General features: G+C 57.3%; 1 pseudogene; it reads right to left on the bottom strand.

Annotated features, from left to right (window-relative positions):
• LOC124218367 (large subunit ribosomal RNA) overlaps positions 1 to 7,518 on the bottom strand; it is a 9,643-nt pseudogene extending 2,125 nt beyond the window's left edge.
• Positions 7,519 to 8,045: the final 527 nt, after the last annotated feature.

The raw sequence follows: 8,045 nt of genomic DNA, 5'->3' as shown, positions 1-8,045 counted from the left end.
CGCCCGACCGGCTGCTAGGTATCCATGAAGGTACCTAGTATATCGATGGAGCTCCGAAGAGCCATCATCGATATTGTCAGCAGATCCCCCTTACTGAAGCCGAGCTGTTTCAGGGATTGGACCGTGCTGACAGGTAACGCGCCTCTGGAGCCCACCACGATGGGAATAACTCTAGCCTTGCGGGCGTTGAGTTGGCGCTTGAGTACATCCAATAATGGAGTGTACTTCTCGATCTTCTTTGTGGCTGCCCTGGCAAGGGAGTCTCTGTTCTCGTACCGGACGGTTACGTCGAGCACGAGAACCCCTTCCTCATTCGAATGAACGACGAGGTCGGGTTTGAGCCTACTCCCCTGGACAACCACTTGCGGCTCGACCATCACCGCACACCTAACGGCCAGCCGAGCGCGCAGAAGATCTTCTATCTCATCGTGGTCATCGTGGCGTACCATTCTTTTAGCCTTAGTGTGGACGCACTGGCCAAGAATGTGCCCCAGAGTTTCATCAGGCCCCTGGCATAGCCTACAAGCGGCGTACACTCTGCCGTCCTTCAGCTTTATGAAGGCTCTCGTCGGAACCGTGTTGGTTCGCAACTTGATGCCATAAATCACCCTGGACGGTTTCATGAGGCCGCTTTGCCTCAGCCATTGGTTTGCGATTGGCTGGGCTGCAACGTCATCGACTCCCTGTCCCTGCCAGACCTGTTTGGCCCAGCTCTGACGATAGCCCTGCTTGAGCCTGGTCTTGTAAAGATCGAGCTCTTGCAGAGACAATGGCCAGGAGAGTCTCAGTGCCTTGGCGTATGTCTCAAGCCGCCTTTGCGAGTCCTCCGATCCGAGGGCTCCACTCACGATCGGGTCTACGGAGTCCCGTGCCTTGATGGCATTGCGCAGGACTGCTATGTATATTATCTTTCCCAGCTCGGGAAGACCCAAGCCCCCCTCGCGCCTCGGAGTGTGAAGAAACTTTTCACTGGTCGAGGGCGTGAGGTGCAGGATCTCCCGAGCACTGGTACGGATCAACCGATCGATTCGTTGATGAGTGGCCCTAGGGGGAGGACTGCTAATCAAGCCGTAGGTGAACCGAGGCAGAATATAATTTTGCAGAAGATCGATCTTCTGCATTGGCTTGAGAGGAAGCGCTCGGATTCTCCCGATTGCCTCCTCCAGAGGCCTAATTTCAAACGCGTTGAGTATGCCGCTCCAGGGCGAGACCTTCACCCCCAAATATATCGCAGGGCGTCCTCGGGTGGCGCATACGGAACTGCTCGATTATGAACCGTAATGTGCGGGTCCCTGAGGAACCAGGTCTTGCCACCTGGGACATACTCAAAGCAAGCGCACTTCTCGACAGAGAGCTGCATGCCGAGTCTCTCCAGGTACTCACTCACCGTCTTGATCTGCCGGTGTGCCGCTTTTGCGTCGCTTGACAAGAGGACAAGATCATCCGCGAACGCCAGCACCGATAGGTTTTGGTTGTTCACGGATATGCCCAACGTCTCGCTCTGCAGGCGTTCAAGCAGGGGTTCGATGACGAGGTTGAAGATGAGAGGGGACAGCGGGTCGCCCTGCTTTACTCCTCTCAACAGTTCAATTTGTACCTCGCCATCCTGCGACTTGATGGTCGTGCCGCAGCCCCTGTACATATCGGCCACATAGGCGGCAATCGACGGTGGGATACCCTTTCTCTCCAGGCTTTGCGCGATGGAGGAGTGAGGGACAGTGTCAAAGGCTTTTGCGACATCCAAAATGGATATCACGCCGCCCTCCACTTTTGCGTTCAATAGGGCCGCCTGCAACAATTTAATGTTCGCATGGCAGCCATTCTCCTCCGTAAATCCCTTCTGCCGGCAGTCCAGCGTCAAGACGCCTCTCAGTCTACGATCGAGCAAGGATGAAAATATCCTGCTGATCATCGAGCTGATGGTGATTGGCTTCCAGTTCTTAACGTCTGAGGCGTCTTTGCCGGCTTTCGGGATAAGCGTAGTTCTGTTCGTTCTCCATGCCTTGGGATAGTGTCGGGCATGGAGCAGAACATTGAAAAGCCTAGAGAGGGCAACGCACGCTTGCTTGGTTTGGAGGTCCGCTCGCGTCACTCCGTCAGGTCCAGCAGCTGACCCAGAACTGGTCTTGGCGAGTTTCCTCTCTACTTCCAAAGCGGTCACCGGGATCAGAAGGCGTTCGATCGACACAAACTCTGTTACCCCAGAGGGTAGAGTTGTGTCTGGTCCCGGTTTGCCCCAGAGCTGCTCGTGGAGCTGTCGCGTTGGCCCAACAGGTAGGCTTTGGCTAGGCTCCAGAACAGAGAAATCGCCGGACACTACTGCCTCTGCCAGACGCTTCGGATTGTTGTTATACAAGTCCTGGCATCTGGCGTAGGCGAACTTCTTTCGAGCGGTTCTGTTGGGTGGCTTCTGCCTCGCCCGACGGTGACTACGTGTCAAGCGCGGCCCTCTCGGTGCTCTCGAGCCAGGCTTGATCCGGCGTACCAGTCCGTCATACAGGGCCTCGATGCTTTGCTCCGAAAAGTCGTTAGCGTCGAGAAGCCGCAGTAAGGAGCTGGTCCATTCGGACCATTCGCCTGCCTCACCGTAATTCCTGCGGGCCTCTCTAATGAGTGGTGCGTCCTCTGGTCCTATAGGGCGATCGGGTACCAGAGGCTCACTCGTTACATGCACGGCCAGTATCGCAGCAGTGTCTTCAGCTTCCCCCAGATTCGGTGGAACAGGATTGTGGTCCTGGTCCTCTTTCTCATGGGTTGGCTCTGCTCCGGCTCGCGCTCTACGTTCCTTTTGATCGCGGATTCGCCGGCGTGCATCCGATATCTGTTTGTACGATCGGTCGGGAAAGAACTCGCTGAGCTTTACGTTTATGAGGCGCTCGGCGCCAAAACGCAGCTCAAGTGTAGCCAGGAGTTGGAGTTCCTCTTCCGACCAGACCGTGGCCTTTCGGCCGCTTGGAGCCGCCGGTTTCTCCGCGATTGCAACTCGCTTTTCGTTCCTCAAGACGGGGTGTACATGTCTCTCGTGTGTAGACAGACCCCTCTGAGTCTCGAAAGTCAGGTCGCAGAGGGCGCAGGGAAACGGTTCCGGCGCTTCGTTCACTTGTTAAGGCGCACATTTCGTTATGTGTATGCGCCACCCATGGACCCTGTCGAAAGTTCGGTTGCAGACCTCGCACTGCCAGAGAGTGCAGACCGTGGGATGCTCCTCTCTGATGTGCTTGTCAGGCTGCTTGCTTTCGATACAGATTATGGTCTGACCGTGTTGCAAGCATTTTGGGCAACGCTGTACTTTACGCAGCGCCCCAACCAGAACGAAGCGCTCTGTGGCACGAATAAGATTAGGGTCGTCTGCCCTCGCGCTCCGGCCCGCTACGAGGGGACGACTAGGTGGCCTGTTGGACGGGCCTGGTTAATCACTTAGGGCAGCATCACTCCCCGCCGCTACATCCGCACCTTCGGCAATTAACTCTGCCACGACTGACACATCCCGAGCGGCGTTGGGTGTGTCAGCCGCCTCCGAGGCATCGTGTAGGATACGATCCATGGTGCTCAGATAAATACTGATGCCGAGGTCCCCCCCGGTCACCAGGAGCTTTTGCAGCAGCATCCAAACCGGGACGCTTACGGCGGTCCTTGCCGAGCGCACCGGTTGTCTCTCCAACCGCCAATCCTGAAGAGGAAAGGTACCCACTCTGGTTTCGAGGCCCCCTGGTCACTTCACAGGGGAATGTGCCTGGGTCCAGCACATTGACTGGCGTCAGGGTGCTTGCCAGGCACCGCAAACAGCGCGCATTGTACCGCTGGAGCGGCACACATGCACCACGAGGAGGGACCTGTACCTCCTACCGTTTGCGCTTGCTGTTATCGACAACCGGTTCTAGACCGGCAGTCCGTGTTCGAGGGTCACTAACGAGGAAAACCCGAGCGCAAGACAGACAGTATGTCTGCTTGCCTCGGGCTTGGACCACTCTTTCGCACAGGCTTAGCCGTCGTCCCCAGCTTGATGCTGGAGAGTTCAGCACCACCCCGCAAGCGTGGCCACATTTTGTAGTGGTTGCTGGTTTGTTCCCAGCACACCGCCTGGCTGCAGCGGCGAGACGATTTAGCGGAAGCGTGTACGTCAGTCACGTCAGGTATCGCGGCGGGCCATATACTTTCCTCAAGAAAGTCATAGTTACTCCCGCCGTTTATCCGCGCTTACTTGAGCTTTTGCGGCAGCATCTAAACCGGGACGCTTACGGCGGTCCGTGCCGAGCGCACCGGTTGTCTCTCTAACCGCCGATCCTTGAAAAGAAGAGTACCCACTCTGGTTTCGAGGCCCCCTGGTCACTTCACAGGGGAATGTGCCTGGGTCCAGCACATTGGCTGGCGTCAGGGTGCTTGCCAGGCACCACAAACAGCGCGCGTTGTAGCGCTGGAGCGGCATACATGCACCATGAGGAGGGACCCTTACCTCCTATGGTTTGCGCTTGCTGTTGTTGACAACCGGTTCTAGACCGGGAGTCCGTGTTCGAGGGTCACTAACGAGAAAAGCACGAGCGCAAGACAGACAGTATGTCTGCTTGCTTCGGGCTTGAACCACTCTTTCGCACAGGCTTAGCCGTCGTCCCCAGCTTGAAGCTGGAGAGTTCAGCACCACCCCGCAAGCGTGGCCACATTTTGTAGTGGTTGCTGGTTTATTCCCAGCACACCGCCTGGCTGCAGCAACGAGACGATTCAGCGGAAGCGTGTACGTCAGTCACGTCTGGTATCGCGGCGGGCCATATACTCTCCTTAAGAAAGTCATAGTTACTCCCGCCGTTTACCCGCGCTTGCTTGAATTTCTTCACGTTGACATTCAGAGCACTGGGCAGAAATCACATTGCGTCAACACCCGCTAGGGCCATCGCAATGCTTTGTTTTAATTAGATAGTCAGATTCCCCCAGTCCGTGCCAGTTCTGAGCTGACCGTTGAATGGCGGCCGAAAAGGACGACGGCAACATCAAACCGCCGCCGAAGCCTCGCAGCAAGGAAGATCCGCGGGAGGCCAAGGCACGGGACCGAGCTCGGATCCGGTTGTTACCATCACCTCGCCCAGGCCCGGTACGTCAGCCAAACCCGCTTCCCGACCAAGCCTGACACGCCCCGATCCTCAGAGCCAATCCTTATTCCGAAGTTACGGATCCAATTTGCCGACTTCCCTTACCTGCATTAGTCTATCGACTAGAGGCTCTTCACCTTGGAGACCTGCTGCGGATATGGGTACGAACCGGCGCGAGACCTCCACGTGGCCCACTCCTGGATTTTCGATGTCCAAGGGGAAGATCCGGACACCGCCGCAACTGCGGTGCTCTTCGCGTTCCAAACCCTATCTCCCTGCTAGAGGATTCCGGGGAACTCAAACGCTTATACAGAAAAAAAAACTCTTTCCGGATCTCCCGACGGCGTCTCCAGGTCTTTTTGGGTTACCCCGACGAACTCTCTTGCGAGGGCCCGACTTGTAAACGGTTCCGCTGCCGGGTTCCGGAATAGGAACCGGATTCCCTTTCGCCCGACGGGTGTGTCACATTTCAAACCGCGCGCGCCCACGCCGGGGGGAACGCCAAGCGAGGCCCGACGTTCGCACAATCACCGGCGTCACGACGCGCGTGTCAGGCATAGAAATACACCAACATCGTCATCGGATTTCTCCTGGGGCTTAGGATCGACTGACTCGTGTGCAACGGCTGTTCACACGAAACCCTCCTTCACGTCAGTCCTCCAGGGCCTCGCTGGAGTATTTGCTACTACCACCAAGATCTGCAACGATGGCGGCTCCAGGCAGGCTCACGCCCAGACCCTTCTGCGCACACCGCCGCGACCCTCCCACTCGTCAGGGCTTCATGACGGCCTAGACCGCCTCGTATGCCGCTGACGGCCGAGTATAGGCGCGACGCTTCAGCGCCATCCATTTTCAGGGCTAGTTGTTTTGGCAGGTGAGTTGTTACACACTCATCAGCGGATTCCGACTTCCATGGCCACCGTCCTGCTGTCTTAAGCAACCAACGCCTTTCATGGTATTCCATAAGCGTCGACTTTGGCGCCTCAACTCGGCGTTTGGTTCATCCCACAGCGCCAGTTCTGCTCACCAAAAGTGGCCCACTTGGCACTCTGATCCGAGATCTCGTGGCTTTACAGTTCAAGCAAGCCAGAGATCTCACCCATTCAAAGTTTGAGAATAGGTTGAGGTCGTTTCGGCCCCAAGGCCTCTAATCATTCGCTTCACCGAATGAGACTCGTGTACGTTTTGTACGCGAGTGCCAGCTATCCTGAGGGAAACTTCGGAGGGAACCAGCTACTAGATGGTTCGATTAGTCTTTCGCCCCTATACCCAGTTCCGACGATCGATTTGCACGTCAGAATCGCTACGGACCTCCATCAGGGTTTCCCCTGACTTCGTCCTGACCAGGCATAGTTCACCATCTTTCGGGTCCCAACGTGTACGCTCTGGGTGCGCCTCTTCTCGCAGTGAGAATAAGACGCCCCGGGAGTGCGGGGCCGCATCGTGACGCGGCCCATCCTCCCTCGGTCAGCGCTGGGCTGACCTTGACTTTTATTTCGCCTCTAGGTTTGCTCGTCCCAATGACTCGCGCACATGTTAGACTCCTTGGTCCGTGTTTTAAGACGGGTCCTGAAAGTACCCAAAGCAATAGCGTCGCCGACCGGTATTTAATAATTCGAACGAGCCAGCAAGAGGACACCGCCAGCCAACAGCTGGCCAGGCCCGGGGAAGGCGCTAGGTCCGACCACCGGGAATCGCTGACCGCGCTTGCGGCGGGCCCGACGCAGTTCAATGCGGCATTATACTGTGCGGGTACCGCCGGGCAGCCGGACGGGCAACCGGGGGTCTGCCCCGACGAGAACGCCGAGACAGGCAGCCGACCGGGCCTTAGATCGACACCCAATGGGTCGCGACGTCCTACTAGGGGAGGAGTGCACGCCGGCGCCGCCGGACATTGCACCGCGACCGAGTGCCGTGGACGCGAGGTCCCGACATCACGAGCCGCGGCGAAGCCTGCGTCGCTGGCGATGAATCTCCCCGTTCGATCTTTCGGGTTTCTCAGGTTTACCCCTGAAAGGTTTCACGTACTCTTGAACTCTCTTTTCGAAGTTCTTTTCAACTTTCCCTCACGGTACTTGTTCGCTATCGGTCTCGTGGTCATATTTAGTCTTAGATGGAGTTTACCACCCACTTAGAGCTGCACTCTCAAGCAACCCGGCTCTGAGGAGAGATCCTCCCGTGGCGCGTCCCGGTTACTACGGGCCTGGCACCCTCTGCGGGTAAGTGGCCCCATTCAAGATGGACTTGGACGCGGGCCAACGCACCGGGATAAGTGGATCCTCCCAAACACTACATTTCCCGGCAGCAGAACCGCGGGATTCAGTGCTGGGCTGTTTCCTGTTCGCTCGCCGCTACTAAGGAAATCCTAGTTAGTTTCTTTTTCTCCGCTTGGTAATATGCTTCAATTCAGCGGGTAGTCTCGCCTGATCTGAGGTCGTCGTAAGATCGCGAGTCCGTCGTTGGCAACGGCCGTTCGTTCAAGAACAGCACCGTCGACACGGACGAGGACACAACGTATCTTTCGTACGTTCGAGACACGGAAACGACCGCAAACACGCCCGCCGTACGGGAGACTCGAGAGGCCCCCCCGCGGCGAAGCGTGGACGGAACTTTATCACATGAGCAGCATACCGACCGCGCGTGGTCTGTGTGTCGCCGTGCCGAATTTGTTCGTTCTCTCGACTATCGCTAGCACCGAAACGTGACGAACGGCAGCGACAGCTCGACCTTGCGATCTGCGGCGACGCGTCGTGACCATGACATACGTGTTCGTTTGAGGCGACGCGACCCGTTGCCGCGCGACCGGCGCGCGACACGGGCTGCGAACGCCCAGTCATTCGCTCGCGAAGGCACGGTGCGCTGTTCCCCCGGGGGGGTTTTCAAAGCACCGTTGCCTACGAAGCAGTCCGTCGTTGTTAAACGACCCTCAGCCAGGCGTGGTCCGGGAATTGTATCCGTGGACCG

This window comes from Neodiprion pinetum, chromosome 4 (genome assembly GCF_021155775.2).
Source record: "Neodiprion pinetum isolate iyNeoPine1 chromosome 4, iyNeoPine1.2, whole genome shotgun sequence".
In the NCBI taxonomy this organism is placed as follows: Eukaryota; Metazoa; Arthropoda; class Insecta; order Hymenoptera; family Diprionidae; genus Neodiprion; species Neodiprion pinetum.
This window is presented reverse-complemented; position numbering and strand designations above follow the sequence as displayed.